This window comes from Mirounga angustirostris, unplaced genomic scaffold, assembly GCF_029215605.1.
Source record: "Mirounga angustirostris isolate CCGP_5_RB_7025 unplaced genomic scaffold, mMirAng1.0.hap1 SCAF_10, whole genome shotgun sequence".
Taxonomy (NCBI): domain Eukaryota; kingdom Metazoa; phylum Chordata; class Mammalia; order Carnivora; family Phocidae; genus Mirounga; species Mirounga angustirostris.
The window spans coordinates 94405287-94423953 of NW_026991718.1; the positions used below are offsets into that span (position 1 = coordinate 94405287).

Genomic DNA, 18667 nt, shown 5'->3' on the forward strand with positions numbered 1-18667 from the left:
GGCTGGCTCTAAGTCCCTTTGCCTGACAACTCAGGATGATGAGAATATTAACTGCCCACAGCAAGGAACTGAGAACAAGCCACGTATGTATTACTGGGGAATGGAAAAATGCCAATAGAATCTTACAATGGAAAAAAAAAAAGACGGCAGTTAAAATGAATGGACCAGCGCATGCATACACATAGATCTCAAATATACATGAGTGGGAAAAACATTGCAGAATATTAATATAGTCAAATAACACTCATGTGCATTTGAAAGCACACTCATGTGCATTCGAAAGCACACCAATGTTATTGTTTATGCATACAAATATCTACATGAGATAGAAACACTAAACACAGGCCAACCATGCCCAAAATAAGGATGATGGCTGCTTCTGAAGGTAGAAGACCTGACAAAGCAGAAAAAAAGGATGTTAACTTGATCTGCAATGTTGTATTTCTTAGACACAGAAAAAGATCAGAAGCAAATAAAAATGTTAACACTTATTAATTCTAACAGTAAATACACTGAAGTTTGTTATATTTTCCCTTACAGTTTTCTCTATTAATCTTTTGTTTTTTCAAAATGAAATGTTTGTGGGGGGAACAACTGTCACAGAGAAGTTACAAGCAGAAGGATTCACTCCTTCATTCAATCATTCATTCAACAAAGTTTCAACGTCAACAAATATGAGATGCAACCACCATGTTCTGGGTTATTTTGTAGACCCTGGGGATAGAAGAGTGAGCAAAACAGCCCTGGTGCCTGCCCACACAGGGTTTAGCACCCGCAGGCAAAGACTAGTACTTGTGGAAATCATGTGTCAACTCGACATTCATGCCTGACGTTCAGCGTGGAGGGGTACGCGGTGCTGGGAAGGGGCACCTGGGTGCGGCTGGGTTTTAACTCCAGCTCGGCAGCCGGCCCTGGGTGCTCACGGAATGCCTGACTCATGTGGTCCGTCGGAGGTAAGGAGACTTGCAGGCAGAGCACTTAGCCCAGCCCTGACTCCAAGGAGACACTCGACCCTGTCTCTGGAAAGAACCTATGGGTTTAAATCCTAGCTTAGCAATTAATGGGTTTGCATCTGAACATGGGTTTGCATTAGGTGAATTCGCATCTGAAATAATTATATCTAACAGCTGAGCAGGGACTGAATCAGGTCCAATTCTTCACGTGTTGTTCAAACACAATGACAGGAGACTGACTTTTTCTTTTTTCTAAAAGATTTTATTTATTTATTAATTTATTTGTGAGCGAGCGTGCGTGCACACAAGCTGGGGGGAGGGGGGAAAGAGAGAGGGAGAAACAGACTTCCCACTGAGCAGGGAGCCCAATGCAGGGCTTGATCCTAGGACCCCAGAGAGGGAGATAAACCATGAGAGACTCTGGACTCCTGGGGAAACAAACTGAGGGTTACAGAAGGGAAGGGGTGGGGGGAATGGAGTAACTGGGTGATGGGTTATTAAGGAGGGCACATGTGGTGATGGGCACTGGGTGATCAAAAACTAATGATGTACAATATGTTGGCTAATTGAACATAATAAAAAAAATAGTGATTGCTGCCCTTAAGCTAAAATATAAGATGTAAACAACTGTATTTAAGTTAGTGACCACTTAGAAATACATTTAATGAAAAGATTTCTTTCCCAATATATAGAGACTGATTTTTTCAGAGTTGGTCCAGAAGGTAACCAGGATGGTGAGAGGCTCTCCAAACCATGCTATATGAAGTAGGGGTGGGGAGGAGGAGCTCAAAAACTGAAAAGACCAAAGCCTGAACAAGGAAGGCCTTGATATCCAACCTCATACGGATGCTATGCGGAAAAGGAAGATGATTTATTTTGTAGAACCCTAGATGACTAAAAGGAAGATCACTTCGGTTCAGCACAAGAAAGACAATTTTAATGTTCCCAGTTGCCCAAGGGAATAAAAGGCCTCTAAAAGGAGGTGGGGGGGTGAGCTCCCTGCCACTGAGGATATGCAAGGACATGACAGAGGACCATTTTCAGGCAATGTCGTAAAGAGAACTCGAGCGTTATATGGGGTCCTGGCCACATGATTTTTTTAGTTGAGAGTTTATGATCCTTAACTTACGGTCTTTGAAGAAGATAAAACCGCCACACTGGTGTGTCGCTCCTGCCTGATCCAGTAATTGTTTTCGTATCCCTTACCAGTACCTTCCAGTTTCATAAGACCTTTGCAGATTTTTCAAAGTTCTCTCACATGCATTTTCACATCTCCCCAAGACAGTGAAGAAATGGGGGAGCCACTCCCAGGCTGAAGGAGGAGAAGCTCAGAGGAGAAGTGAGAGGGGAGACCTCCAGCTGCCCACACAGGGACCCACCCTCCCCAGGACTGGAGCGCTGGAAGAAGCAGTGGGGTTGCACTGCTCTGCACCCTCTGACAGGAGGAGGCCAGACCAGGGAGGTCATGACAATAAAGCATATTCGGTGTGCAGAGTCAGCCCCAGAAGCCCAGAGCGTCAGGAGGACACGCAGGGCTGCTTCCCACCACTGCTGCCCCCCAGTGTTCGCAGCCAGACCCAGAACAGGCTCTCAATGCCCAACCTACTGAGATTCAAACAGCTGGAAACCTCACGCATCTCTAGGCCGCCTAGCTGGCAGCGAGCTGGAGACTCGAGAAACATGCCCACTCTTGTCTCTTCTCCCCAGACACTGATTTCCCAGGGAGCAAGAAGTGAGTCACCGCACCAGATGAAAGCAGTGAGTAAACGGCGGAGATCCTTTACTGGCCCTGGAACTTCTTGGGCAACACGGCCGTGAGTATATAAGCGTACCAATCACCATGGCTGCATAACAAACCAGCCCAACCTGGCAGTCCCAAACAGCAACGATAACCGATCATTTTTATCTCTATGGTTCTGGGGGTGACTGGGCTTGGTTAGGCAGTCCTCACCCAGATGGCATGTGGTTGCAGTCCAATGGTGGCTGGGACTGGAGCCATCTAGGTGTCTTCGTGCACGTGTCTGATTGTGGATGCTGGCTGTCAGCGATCACACAGGACAGTGGCTGGGGCTGTCGCCCGAGCACTTGCAAGCGGTCTCCATGATGCCCAGGCTTCCTCTTAGCATGGTGGCCCAGTTCCAAGGGCTGTCCCAAGGGAGAGAGCTGAATGGATGCTGTATTGCCTTTTACGACACAGCCTTGGAAGCCACACAACTTCTGCCACAGTCTGTCTAAGTGAGTCATGAAGGCCAGCCATACTCAAGAGGAAGAGAGTGAGAGCCTATCTCATCCCCAGAGAAATATCAAAGCACCTGGGGTCATGGTTTAAAACACCATAAGGTACAATCCTTCCTCCCGTGGCCAAAAACTGCATCCCATAGCCTTCGAGGGATCTAAATGCCTCCAATTCCAGGTGGGAATGACCTCCCCTTGTGCCAGGCTTTGGGCTGAAGAACCTTACTCAGTGGGATGTGTTTTTTCTAGAAGGCTTTGGAAGTCCCACATTTGGGGGGCTCTGGAATATGAAAGCATATAGGCCCTAAAGACCAGGGCTACAGGGTTCTCTACTTTAAACATACTGAGTCAAGATGATGTGGTGTGAAATACGGACTCCATTTGATATAAGATAGAGCCCAGTGACGGATTAAATGATTACCTGAGGATATGGATCCATTTTCTTTTCACTCTGAAGCCAGAAAAGCCAGTGTATTCCCCTAAAATAACACCCATGCTAGAGACTAAAGTATGGGCCACATGTTGGTGGTGACACCACATTTCCCAATTTCTATTCAGGGTTTAAATGAAGTCTTCTCCCTGGATTTACATAAGTTCGAGGCCCTAGGCCCCAGCAACACTTCTAGAAGTAACTCTTTTGCTTTAATTGATCGCAAAATAAAAAGATCTGCCTGGTGAGCAGAGGCTCTGTCTGCTTATGGAAGGAGCTTAGGCAGTATTTTCTTGGTGGGTTCCTCTTTTTTCGATTTTGATATCTTCTGAGCTTCCCTGAGGTCTCCGGAAGTCTAACACATGCATGGAGGCAATCTTAGATGAATGAGGAAGGAAGGCATGTTTCCTGGTTTTCATGAAAGCCCTCTGCTTGCGGACCCTGGCCTGCAAAGCTTCCTTGGTTCATGCAGCCTGAGCCTGCTGCCTGTGGCACCAGGGCCTGGCGAGCAGTCAGCACTTGTACGAGCATACATTATGACACATTGAAAACTAGTGGGGTGAGTCTGAGTGCCCGCGTCTAGCGAGACAAACCCGTGCAGACACAGAGGAAGTGCAAAGTGCCGTTATGAGCTCTTCCTGGTTTAGGATGAGCTTTCCAACCTGTTTTACAACACAAAACCGCTTAGTGGGAAAGAAGGAAGTCAGCGTTTAGCAATCACTGTTGGTGCCCCACTCACCTTCCCACTTCTGAGCACCTGGGTGCACAGTGCCCCAACTTCCAGCTGCCCGCACCTGCACTCCTTCACCTGGGGCCGGTCCTTGGTCATGGACACTGCTCTGCCTGGCTGAGAGGCAGGCTGGGTATATGGGAGCTGGCGTATACATAACCCGGCTCCCTCACCCCTGAGTGGGAGATCTCACAGGCATCATCTATACCCTGTTGTCCCCAGTGGTAACTGACTGACATTCGGACATTGGCTATCTTGTCCTCCCACCCTTGCTCACTTCCCTTACTCCCTACTGGTGTTTCCTGGGATCGCCTCCCAGATAAACTACACGTACCCAAACCCTTGTCTCAGCGTCTGCTTCAAAGGGAACCAGAACTGAGTCAAGGGAGTTGATGGCTACAGCATGAAATTAATGATCACCAAGGGTGTTCCTCATTGTACCAGTGGCTTGTGCCTTTCAATTACCTACTCCAAATCAACTTGTGTGTCAGAAACTGCAGACAAGCAGGCAAGGAACATAAACAAATGAAGACTTATGCCAACAAAATGTTCTGCTGGGTCAGAACTTGTTTGGGAAAATGAGGATCTCATCCTTTCTAAAGACACTAACACACACACACAGTTCCCACTTGAATGTGGGGCTGGTCCTGTTCCCTGACTAGGCATCTACCTCCCGAGGAGGTGCTTAGAGAATGTCTTTCTCTGTGGCTGTTTGTGACGAGGAGCATGCCCAGCTCCAGCAGGAAAGAATGCCACACAGGCCTTCTGGAAGCAGCTTCCACAGCAGAATGCACATGGCTGTTTACTCAGTGAACCAGACCGTTTTCTCCACCTTCACGGTTAGGCTTCTCCCATTTATTTTCGTAACTGAGTAACTGAAAGTGCAGGGCTGCATCCAGAGGCCTTAGGACAAGAGAGATCGCCCCTCCCACCCCCTCCCCCTTCCCTACCTACAACCAGAAGGCTTCTGGGTCCAGTGCACGGTTCTGTTCTGGAGGGAAGTGAGAGGGTGGGATTAGGGATGACTGGCTTTCATCTATATTTAGACCCTGGTCAACCAAAGCTCTTACTAATTTTCCAGACATCATAAAGGTCTCTTTGGAAGTTGATCTAATATAAGTTTCTAAGAGAAGTGACCAAAATCTACAAAGCATTTGCTAGAGAGAAAAATACCTAACATATTAACATTTACATGGGAAGTTTGTCACTTGTGTAAATGTAATCCATATACATAGATATTTATTGACGTGTGTGTATGTGTGCATGTAAAGGATGTATCTATACACAAAAACACGGATGAATCTCCAAAACAGTGTGCTAACAAAGAAGACTTATATCAAAGAATATATATTTTATGATTCTTGTATATAAGTTCTAGAATAGGTATAAGCTAATCTATGGTGAGAGAAATCATAAGAGTGGTTATGTGAGGGCATGAAGGAGCTTCCTGGGACAATGTATGTCCCAGATCCTGATAGAGGTTGGAAGCACTGCTGTATGCATATGTCAGAACTCACTGATGGTGCACTTAAGATGTGTGCACTTCATTGTGTATAAATGTTACCCAAAAAGAAGGGTAAACGAACAATAAACTCTAGTTACTGATATGCATGCTAAACTTATGTAAGAGGGAGTGTGTTTATTTCAGCAAATTACTTTGAAATCCACTCAAATGAAAAAGAACAGATTGATGGACGGATACAGGGTTGGCTAGATCAGTAAGTGTGTGAGAAAGCCAGCAGAGTAAAATGTAAATTACAGAACCTAGGTGTTGAGTCGTGGGTGTTCACTGTAAAATCTCTTCCATTTTTCTGTATGTTTGCCAATTTTTATAATAAAATGCTGGAGTAAAAAAAAAAAAAGTACCTGAAGGTAAGGTTCTTGAGCCTGGATGGGGAGAGAAGGGATGCAAATTTGTAAATAAACAGCACATGAAATTGTGGCATTGAAAAGACAATCATTCGAGATTCATAATGGTTACTACTGAGAGACTCTGCACCCTTGGGAACCACCAAGCACCAAAGTACTCATGCTCAGCCCCATTTAAGGAAACATCCTTTTGTAAGCCACAAGCACATTCCTGCAAGGAGGCCAATGTTCTGCATGAAACTAGGGTCAATGGATAAAAACACCTGATTAGATGGATGGGTACAGCTGTGTTATGATTTTCCTTCCTTTAAATTCAGTATTAAATTAGAATTTAATTTAACAAATTGGTCTCGTACTTGTGGTTAAAATGGCGCAGGCAGTGGGGGAACTATGTTTCTGGAATACGGAAGGATCGTTGCCCATGGAACACAGGTCACCTCTTTTCACATGATTTGACTTAAAGATATGTCCAAAGGGCAGACTTGCATGGTGAAAGGTGGACAGAACTGAGCACAGAACAAGTCCAGCTTCTTTCCTACCTTCTCACTGCCCTTCACTGCCTCTTCCTTCATCCACTGATGCCCATTCTGTACAGCCAACCTCGAATCTCGGTCTGCTAAGACCAAAATTCCCATTACTGGTGATTTTCCTGTGGATTTTCCCAGGACAGACCAACATAAATGCAGCTAAATGGAATTCCCATTCCCCAAAAAAGACCTACTGGGAGGCTGGGGCTGATGTTAACAGGCTGTTCATGAACCAGCACAGAGGAATTGACAATTAAGAATATTTTTACTTTCCACCTAGGTATTAAAGGCATATCTCAGAGATATTGCAGGTTCAATTCCAGACCACAGCAATAAAGCAAATGTTTCAGTAAAATGAATCACATGAATGTTTTGGTTTCCCAGGGCATACAAAAGTTACGTTTATACTCTACTGTAGTCTATTAAGTGTGCAATAGTATTATATCAAAAAACGTACATAACTTAATTAAAAAATACTTTATTGCTTAAAAAGGCTAACCATCATCTGAGCTTTTGGCAAGTTGTAATCACCTACCACCGTAACAAATATAATAAATAAAAAGTCTGAAATATTGTGAGAATTACCAAAACATGACAGAGAGACACGAAGCGAGTAAATGTCATTGGGAAAATGGTGCCGACAGGCTTGCTCATCATCCGAGCATTGCCACAAACTTTCAATTTGTAAAAAAAAAAAAAAAAAAAAATAGTATCTGCGAAGAGAATAAAGTGAAGTGCAATAAATGAGGTGCACTTGTATGATATTAGTACGTGTCAGGTCCATTCACTCTCCTCCCGCAGTAGAAATCTCTGTGCCCTAATAGATCTGTGCATAATAACCACAATCTCCTATGCATCACTAATTGAGGCCCTGTGTGTGAAACCCCTTAGCACATAATGGGTGCTCAAAATATGGGCATCCATTCATGGGTTGAGCATCTGCTGTATGTCACTCTACATACTGTATTCCACAGACTCTTCACGGTAACCCTTGCTGTTTGAATTTTCCCACTTCACGGGGGAGGAAACCAAGGCTTTGAGGGGTTCCATGACTGGTCCAGGGTCCCTTAGCCCACAGGCATCAAAGCAGGACTCTTCTCCATGTCTGTGGAACCCTAGTCTGCATCCCTACTCCACCCAGAAGTACTTTTTAATTATAAACCATGGGTACCCCTTATCTCCTCTTTGTCTCAATGATCCCAAGGCAGGGTGGAAACTCTGGGCACTTTTTTAGTGACTGAGATGATGGAAGCTTAACTGAGTCCAGCATGACTCCTCGGACCCGAGACCTATGCTCATTCTAGAGTGGCCTGTCCCCAGTCCCCTGCATCCTGTTCTCTTCCCTTTCTCAGCCCAGTGCCCCTGATCCCAGTGGCATGGACATTGGGTGGGCCCTGAAGACTCAGGGCTGGGAAGCCAGGCTCAGCTCTGTGCACAAAGGCCTTGGCAGGGATGGACAAGCCATTGGACCGGGCTCATGTCTATTTCGTTCAGAGTCCGCTTCTAAAAAAGGCTGCTAATCTTTAATTCAGGGATTTTATTGTTCTATTATAGAAATTTCAGCCAAACTAATGGTTTAAACTATATCAGGAACCTCGGAAGCGCCAATATAAAATCCCAGACATGTACTTATTTAACCTTACTCTCCAAGGTGGAATGTGAACCTTGTCATGGGCGTAGATGGGACCTATCCCAGTGAATACAGACTGGAGGGGTGGCCACTGGCCCACAGGCCATGGGGAGCCCCAGGTAGGAGGAAGCAATAAGCTGGGTGCCTGTTGCCCAAGTGTGCTGTCTGTGGAAGACACACTCAGTTCACTAACTCAGATATGCCCTCCCCACAGCCCTCAGCCACACTGCCTGCTTACTCCACAGAGCCTATTTTAAGAAGTCTGAGGCCCAGAGGAGCTGCTGTGAGCCTCTGGGGAGAGAGACTCTGCCTGGGCCTCATCCTACCCTGAATCTCCCAGAGTCTACCCCAGGCCTGAGAGTGTCCCAGTCAGGTCAGGATTGGAGTGCCCAGGAAGAGGCAGTCAGCACCCCAAGGCCCTGGCCTCAGGCCCACAGTTAGCCCTGGGTGGGCCCAGGGGTCCCAGACAGCCCAGGGGTCTGAGAAGGAGGGAGAGAGTGAGTGGGAGAGGTGAGCACTCAGCAACCAACCAAGATCTAGAACACAAGATGAGATCCCCTGAAAAGTGAGGCAGGTACGTTCCCATCCGACCCGCACAAACACACATTTTATTTTATTTTTTTAGATATGGGGAAAGAGAGGGTGGGGAGGGGCAGAGAGAGAGAGGGAGAGAGAGAATCTTGTGCAGGCTCCACACCCAGCACGGAGCCCGATGTGCAGCTTGATCTCATGTCTCTGAGATCATGACCTGAGCTGAAATCAGGAGTCGGACATTTAACCAACTGAGCCACCCAGGCACCCCAGATGGACATTTTAAAATACAGCTAGGTGAAACTCCATCCTGGTGTTTCTTGGGGGAAGAAATCTTAGAAACAAAACCCAGGGATCCCCAAAACGGAGTCTAAAAACGAACGCTTGTCTGTGTGGCTCACAAGGAATGAATGAATGAATGCAGGAGGAATGAGGAACCTAGAGCAAGCTAGGTCTGGTGTCTTATATTTGGCTGACACCCTCCCTCTGGCTGGTTGGTTGTTCGTTGGGCTCACCCGCCCAGTTCTCTTCCTCTTGACCAGACTCCCACAGCCAGCTTTTCAGAGCCAGCCAGTGCATGGAGGTGGGTGGCCTCAGGCCATGGTTTCAGCCCTGACTGCATCCTGGCCTCACCAGGGAGCTTTCAAACCACTGAAGCCTGGTTGGTTTCCAGTCCCAGAGACTCAAGTTGGTCTGGGGTGGGGCCTGGATCGAAAATCTCCCCAGGGGACTCCAGTGAGCTAAGCCAGGGCTCCTCACACTCAAGTGCACCTAATAAGCCCCTGGAGAGCTTGTAAAAATCCAGGTGGCTGGGCCTACTTCCCAGCGGCTCTGGCCCAGGAAGTCTCAGCTGGAGCCCAGGAATGTGCATTTCTGACAAGCTCCCAGGGCTGGTGCCGCTGCCGTTGGTCTGCTCTCTTTGAGAACTGCTACCCTAAGGTACCTGACAGCACCTGTATGACAGCAGAGCGGTATCCTCCTGGTGACCCGGATCTGCGGATGTGATTTCAGGCCGACTCTACACATACACAAGGTGAGGGCACACAGCCCAGCCCCCTGGCCAGAGGCAGGAAAGGTTGGGAAGTGCAAGTGCGGGTCCTCATTCGACTGCCAACCAGAGGTGGACCCTGGAGATGCCCCTTCGTGCCCCTCGACCTCAGCCCTGGCTTCACCCGTGAAATGGGTTTATCTGTGGTACAAGATCATTTTAGAACATGTAATTCAAGAAAAAAAGTGCCCCAGTCACCTCAGGGGTGCTGCAGCGCCACCAAGGAATCCGGGGCAGGCAAGAATAAACTCCCACAGGGCTGGAGACGGAGCCGGGGCCACGAGCAAGAAGCGGCTGTTGCTGCCACTGTCAAAAGGCCATGCAGGTACAGCTGAGGAGTGCAGCAGGGCCAGGAGGTGACTGACCCTTGAGCTGACCCCACAGCAGGTGTTCCCAGCCACCTCACCCAATGCCCCGTGGCCTCCTCACACAGGGGAGTTCACTGCTCACTGCTCTGGGGGCACCTGGGCAAACTCTCTGCATGTGGTGGGGGCTGACCATGCTCATCAGCGGCCAGCGCCTCATGGACGCTTCACTCTCTGACCCCAAAGGGAAGCAATTCCAGGCGTGAGAAAGACTGGGCAGGTGGGTCCAGATACCCGGATGCTTTGGAACAAGGAGTTAGTCCAGACCAGTGGGTTTCCAGCATCTTTATGGGGATGAACGTTACCTCTTCTACTTTACACAGGTCCCTAACATGTGGACAGACAATGCTGAAGGTTTTTGATTGTGTGTCTATGGGTGAGAGAGAAAACAGAAAGAGGGGAGTATCTGAGTCACAGGCCCCCAGCCCAGGAGTGATGTTAAAAATACTTAATGGGACACTAGTTTTAATATGGCCCACAGGCATCATCTGGGGAAAGGGTCAGGGAGAGCAGAGAGAGAGGTGGGGATATCATTCTCGCCTTAACCTCTCCTCCAGGCCACCCGAGGCACCAGTCCCAGGGTCTAGGGCTGCAGGTGGTTACAGACATTCCTGTACAGGGCCACTGAGTAAATACTTTAGGCTTTGCAGGACCTGAGGTCTGTGCTGCAACTACTCAGTTCTGCCTTCAGACATTACACAGATGGACATATATGGCTGTGTTCCAATAAAACTTTATTTACAAAAACAGTCACCAGGCCAGATTTGGTCAAGGGCCATAGTTAGCTGGGCCCTGGCTTGAGGAAAGGTTTGGAATCAAGAGTCCCTCAGTTTCTTTCCACATCTAGGACTGTGAATCAATTCTTTAACCCAACTGGCCTTGGTCTAGGTCTAATTTATCTATCAATAATACAGTCATTCCTGGCCATCAGGTATTTTTGTTCCAGGAGCCAAACACACTCCGATGAGCTAGTGAATGTAAAAATGCTTTGAGAGTCTAAAGTCCTGAGCAAATAGGCAGGCCCACAAAAGCATCTAAGAGCAGAGCTTATCATCCTTCACCTGGGTTTCAGGAAGATTCTATGCACCGTTCACTGGATTAGTCTGCCTGGGCTACTTTTAAAGAACGGGGCTTTTAAGAATGTCTCAGTGTCTCAAGAAATAAGTCCTAAAGGGATGCTGAACCTACAAGAAATGAATAGCAGGGCCGCCTGGGTGGCTCAGTCAGTTAAGCATCTACCTATGGCTCAGGTCATGATCTTGGGATCCTGAGATCGAGCCCCTTGGGCTCCCTGCTTCGTGGGGAGCCTACTTCTTCCCTCTGCCTCTGCCTCGCTCTCTGTCTCTCATGAATAAATAAATAAAATCTTAAAAAAAAAAAAAAAAAAAGAAATGAATAGCATCTGGCCTTTCCTCCCAGAACGGGAAACTTTTAAACCCTTCATTAGTGTGCAGTAGAAAATCCTGTACTCCTTATTTCATCCTATGTGTCTATATAGTGGCCTCTGAGGCCAGGAAACAGCATTAGTCAGAAGCCTCCTGGTTAATCTCCTGACATGTCTCATTCACACAGCTGTGAGAATGCTGTGCTGGGGCCGAACTGCACTCGATAAGCGATCCATCCTTAAAACAATCTTCATAATCCCACCATGTTCTAATGTGCCTCAGAGTGGCAAAGTCCCTATAAATGACCTCTGTGGGTCTGCTCTCCATTATATATCTGGTAACAGAGATAACACAGCTACCATTTAATAAGCACGTACTATGACTGAGGTTCCAGCTATTTATGAAGCTTACTTGGCTTTGTGACTACCACACCTCTGTGAAGTGGGCATCTTGACTGGCATTTTACAGATGGTGGAAATGAGGTTCAAAGAATTTAAGACACTCACCTGGCATACATAGGTCGAAAGTGATAGAAGTGAGATTTAGCATCTCCTCTGGAACCTAAGCTCTTACGTTATTGCCAATGACTTCATGCATCAAACTTTCATTATTTTTCCTAGGGTTCTTATATTTACAAAGAAGAGATGGAATGTGCAAATAGGCACAACTGGGACAGGTGAGAAGAGAGTCGATTTGTGCCACCTTGACCAAGTGAGAATCATGAAGGTCAAACCAAGAGCTAAGTCCACCTCAGAAGATGTTAGTCTGGGTTATGATTTTTCTGTAGAGGGTAGAATATGGCTTTTGAAATAAGATAAGCATTAAGGAAAACTGAGAAGTTTGTTTTTTCAAAAAGAAACAAGTTGGGGGGGGTAAGGTAGCAGAGATTAGCTAGCTGTTCACCAGATCTGCTCCCTCTTCTTTGAGGGCACTCTGCTAATATATACAAATTCCAGCCTCCTTGAAAGTGAGGAGTTGTCATGTGACTGAGCCCTGGCCAGTGGCATGCGAGCAGGAGTGAGGATCTAGTCCCTCAAAGTCAGCTATGCACAATCCTCCATGCCTTTGCCTCTGAAAGCAGAGAAGCACAACACCCTTGGGAACCAAGTGTAAGGATGGGCCACTCGAAATGGAAGGCTTCAGAGTCCATGGACCACCTCTTGCAATAGGGCCACCCAAAGGCCAGAACCTTCCACAAGAAAGAAATGAACTTCTGTGTTAAACTCCCAAATCTGCAGGACTTATTTTTACAGCAGCTACTCTTACCCTATCTAACTAATTCAGTAACGACTTTGATACAAATTAAAGAGGAGACCACAATAAGTTCCTAACTTGTTGCGCTTAAGAGTGTCAACAGCTATTATGTGAATCATTATGAAATTCATAACTGCAGAGAGAAGTTAGTAAAAGTTATGTAAGCTAATACAATAAAGAACAGATTTTAAGACTTAAAAAAAAACCCCAAAACCCTTTGCTCTTTCCTGGGTTCAAACCCAGGGATAAAACACTGAGGCAATTTGAGATTTGTCATTCTTAATATTTTGTATATATTTCATTAAATTAAAAAATATATATATATTTTTTCTTAAGTAGGGTCCACACCCAGCATGGAGCCCAATGCTGAGCTTGAACTCACAACCCTGAGATCAAAACCTGAGCCAAGATCAAGAATCCAACACTTAACCCACTGAGCCACCCAGGAGCCCCTAAAATGTATAACTAAAGTTAATTTCACCTGCTTCCTTTTACTTTATTAATGTAGCTATTAGAAAATTTAAAACTATATCTGTAGCTTGTATTCTAATTCTACAGGACAGTGCCTACTCTAAATCATGCAAACGTCAGGCTTTGTATCTAATTATCAATATATATTGAGTATCTACATATGACAGTTTGGTGGGGCGGGGGGCCTCTACTCAGCTTCTGACAAGTGCTGTGACCTTAGGCAAGTCATTCATCCCCTCTGGATCTTTTTTTTTTATGTAAATGATGAGAGATTGGATTTTTCATGCTTTGTAGACTGGTCATGCTCAGCCCTGTGATTATAGACCTACTGGCCATTTTTTTTTAAGTTTTTATTTAAGGGCGCCTGGGTGGCTCAGTCGTTAAGCGTCTGCCTTCGGCTCAGGTCATGATCCCAGAGTTCTGGGATCGAGCCCCGCATCGGGCTCCCTGCTCTGCTGGAAGCCTGCTTCTCGCTCTCCCACTCCCCCTGCTTGTGTTCCCTCTCTCGCTGTCTCTCTCTGTCAAATAAATAAAATCTAAAAAAAATTAAAAAATTAAAAAAAATTAAAAAAAAGTTTTTATTTAAATTCCAGTTAGTGAACACACCGTGTAATATTAGTTTCAGGTGTACCTATATTGATTCAACATTTCCATACATTGCCCAGTGCTCATCACAACAAGTACACTCCTTAATCCCCATCACCTATTTCACTCATCCCCCCACTCACCTCCCCAGACCAACTGGCCTTGATGTTATGGTTTAAAGTCAAAAACCAGTAGGACCCCAACACTTAACTTCGTTCATGACCTGCAACCTGAATCAGTCTGTGCTGCTTGCTGATCTGTGGACATACTCACCCCTTGAACTTACCCGTATTGCTTCTCTTATATGGACCTCTGGCTTCCCTCTTCTACCACAATTCCTATTTGACTCTCAGATCACGTGCTTTCAGGATATTCCAGTAGACACCTGATCCAGTAAACATGCCTGGCATGCCCCATAGGTGCCTACAGCACAAGCCCAAGGATCTTAGACCCAATTAAGCCAGGCAGAGAGAGGAAGATGAGCCCTTTCTCAAAAGAACACCCAGTGATCTCAGAGTGAAGCCCACACAAAAGGCTATCATTTTAAATAGCTCTTTCTTCCAAAGTTTATTTGAAGGAGGCACTCTGAGGAAAAGCTCATTTCCTTAAAACATCAAAGAACTAAAAACCAAATGATGATAGATTTTTCTGGAGACAGACTGCGAAGTGTATAAATAAAATTCTGCAAAGTGTACAAATAAATACTACAAAGAGTTCATTCCTGCTACAGTTGTCCACCACTCTCAATATTACATTTAGCTAACTTAATTTTCCATGGATAAAATTTATTCAAAGTTAAATTTCACTTAATAGGTCATCTGAGTAAACAGTTTCAAGTCTTATTTGCCAAAAAACAATAGGTTTTCAGGCTCTAGATGAAATCGGCAGTGTCAGGCTAAGAAAACAACCTTAAAAATTCACAGAGGACTGGAACAATTGCAGAAAAATTGGAGCCCAGAGCTTAGTCTTTTTCATGCAGTTATGGAGGCACAAAAAATTACCAATTTCCACCAAAGCCATGTCTTGGAGGGGCAAGGGAAGAATGCCATTTCAAAAAAAAAATCCGAAATACTGCAAAACAACATGTCTTTAAAGCAGCAGCTGTCATATGAAGACCGTGTCATCTTCATGTTACCACACCAACCAAAGACAGCACTGACACCATGTTGGGCACCCTGCATCCTGCTCGTTGCCTGAGCGGGTGCTCTGGGCACCTGGTTTTCAGAGGAAGGCAAAGAGAGAGATGGGGGATGGGGCAGGGGAAGGAAAGAGGAAAGGGGAAAGGGGAAAGAGGGTCCAAGGAGGGGGTGAGGTGTGACATGGAATTTTGCAAATGCCAAGAAGTTATTCGGGAAAGCGGAGCAGGGCATCTTGGGGTGGAGGTTTTCATGAATCTCTCTTCTTGAAATGTTGTGGAATTACTGGATTTGTACAGAGGAAGGAGTAGAAAGGATAAATTAGTTGCAGGTCTATTTCATACACAAGGAAATTGACATCTGAGAAGCAAACCAGCCCCCTATCCTGAACAGGGAATACAACCAGAATGGAGGTCATTCCATCTCCTGGCTCGGAATCTACTTACTCTAACGGAACCTAAAGCCAGGGGTTCCAAGAACACAGTCTGAGAAGCCCAGCGACATGACGAGTAGCACTAGGTGTACCTTATGACAAGAGCCAAATTAAGTCCTGCCGACGACCCTGGCGCCATTATTCACATGGCCACGGCACACACTGGCACCCCAAATGCTCAGGTCCCTGAGTAAATAATCACCCCTCTGAGCACAGAGGGAAGCCTAATGCATCATCTTTGGAAGTACACTCTTGTTCTCCTGACATCATCACAAAGCGGAAGGGAGGCGGTCCAGAAACCACATGGCTCCCTTCCTAGCCCCTACATTGAAGACTTTCGAGAGCAAACACTACTGCATTCAACCAGTACAAGCAATCTTCACTGCCTACAGGGCTGCTCTGACCTCTTAAGGAAACCTGGGCAACTGGGCCTTGGCTCCGTCCAGCTCAGTCCTGCCCTCCCACAGTAAGTTAGAGATAGGGAAGATGAACACTACTAAATTTAAATTCCAAATCCAGACCTTGGAAGGTGCTGTAGCTCTCAACACTTTTGTGTAAAATATCTGTTCCATTCAGACTGAGAAGACTTCCAGTAGCATTCTGGAAAGGGCACCAAGGCTACTGGGGGGTCATGTGTGTCTGTGGTCATGTTTTGACCACATTCTTGTAGAAAGAGCATTCCTCAGAGGTGCCGTGCTCATTACCGTGGCGAGATCTTTCAAGCTTGCCTGTATTAGAAAATAGTGCTTGAACCTTTCGGCACAGCTTCCTGACTGCTCAGACCTGGGCCACCTGAGGACGTGGCCTATTGACAGAACCAGATGGGCCAAACGTGCCCATTTCTGTGAGAAGGGACTGGAGAAAGTAGTTCCATGACCCACCTGTAATGGACAGATGGCTGCCCCCAGCAGACAGAACTTCATGAGTGAGCTCTTACTACAGAACTACCACACACAGTCATACTTCATGACTTCATCTTACCAATTCGCACATCAGTCATGAAAGGTCAGAATGATTACCTCAATTTCTCACAGAAGCAGACAGAGGCAGACAGAGGCTCAGAAAGCCTATTTGGCCCAAAGCCCAGAGCTTCTAAGCTGGGATTCAAATCCAGGGGATGGTGACCCCCAAACCCAGGAAGAGATGGGGCTCTCAAATCTACATGTCCACTTTATATCCTTGAGGTGCTCCAGCAACTAAGCTGGAAAGATGGGATATATGTCCAAAGACAAATGGAAGTTCTAGACCTGCCTGTCCAATAGAACTTTCTGTGATGATAGATAGAAATGGGCTATGATCTGTGCTCTCCAATATGGTAGCCACGAGCCACAGACAACTATTAGGTATTTCACATGTAGCTAGCGCAGTTGAGAATCTGAATTTTTAATGTATTTAACTTGAATTAATTTGAATTTAAGTCACCACTAAGTGTCCATATTGGACAGCACAGTTAGACATTTTGTACAAAAGAACATTCAGCAAACAGAATGGTCACTGCAGCTTGAGGTGGTCAAAGCAGGGTTGGTAAAGAACAGAGACTCCAAGTATGCCCTTGATATGCCAGGACTTAAAAAAGACTCCTCCTATTTCAGGCATGATCACCTTCCTTGTAGCCTTTGGCTCAGAGTCAAGGGCCCAGAAATCAAGCCCAGTTCCCATAGCCCCCAAACAAAGACATCAAGAATGGTCCTTCTGGGTCTTTATTCTTTCTGGACTGCTCTCAGCAGCATTATGACCTCTTGTTCACTCCTCCCGCTGGCCTCTGGAAGCCCTTCCTCCTCTCTCCCTCTGTGTCCTCCCTGTCAACACCAGCAGGGGCTGGACTGGTGCTCTTTTTAAAAACCTGGACATCTTCCTTTCTACCTGGGAGCTGAGTCATTTCCTCTCTTGCAATGGCTTTTAATGTGCTTTATTCTTCTACACCTGTCACTCTGAGAAAAACACTTCTAGATACAATGAGCAATGCCACTCACAGAGACAGCACCACCTCCCCCAAAACACATCCCTCAACAGGGAACAGAAGCCCCTTCCATCACCATTGGCCCTGAGTGTGGTAGCTGACCTCAACACGGAGCCAGTCACTGTACTGCATGTGACTCCATTCTTTCCCGTACCAAAGGTATACCAAAGGTGCAGACTGGCCTCCCTAATGCTGTATTTCCAGTCTTCTGACATCTCACTCACCACCTGCCTCTTAGTTATAGGAAGAGCCCGAAAAATATTTGGCTACATGACCAGATCAGCAACCAGGGTTCTTGGCATATCTCTCTACAAAGGGCTCTGCTGGCTCAGTGTGGCACTCAAACCCATCACACCCGTTACTGCTTCTAGCTCATGGAGCAGCCATGTGCTTCACTAATCTTCAAGCGTGTTCCTTCAAAGCATTTAATAATAGCCACAGTAACTCCTGAATTCTCCAGCTTGAGGAATATAGATTATGTAGCATTGTGGGTTGTTGTGGGTTTGGGGTGGGGGGTTGCTGGTAATCTATTAATTCTTTCCAGCTCTGCTTGGGAATGGACTATTAAAATTCTCAGTATGGTGGTGAAGGACACCTTTACTCACCTTTCCCCCAAAAAAGGTAGAAGTACAGCTTCACAGAGCACCCTCTGTTCTCAAAGGTCTAAGGTTCTTGGGGCTGCAATGAAGACTTTATATCTTTCCAGCATGACACTAAAAATGAGACTGGCCTTTGGATGTGGGATCAACACATGGTTGAGCTTCTGACCCCTCAGAGGGGGCATGCATGGGACCCAAGCTCCCATCATGCAGGGAAGGGAGGTCCCAGAGAGCCAAACAGCCCAAGTAGGGGTTGGCAAAGTAGAGCCACAGGCCTAATACCTCCCAATGCCTGTTCTGTACAGTCTGTGAGTTAAGAATGGCTTTTAAATGTGTAAAGGGTTATAAAACGATGTTTTATGGGCACCTGGGTGGCTCAGTAGTTAAGCGTCTGCCTTCAGCTCAGGTCATGATCCCAGGGTCCTGGGATCGAGCCCCACATCGGGCTCCCTACTCTGCAGGAAGCCTGCTTCTCACTCTCCCACTCCCCCTGCTTGTGTTCCCTCTCTTGCTGTCTCTCTCTCTC

General features: G+C 46.3%; 1 protein-coding gene across 2 annotated transcripts in view; it reads right to left on the reverse strand.

Annotated features, from left to right (window-relative positions):
* The window catches only part of SLC24A3 (solute carrier family 24 member 3), a 495689-nt gene that overhangs the window by 416825 nt on the left and 60197 nt on the right, over positions 1–18667 (reverse strand). The gene's annotated exons all lie outside the window — the stretch shown is intronic.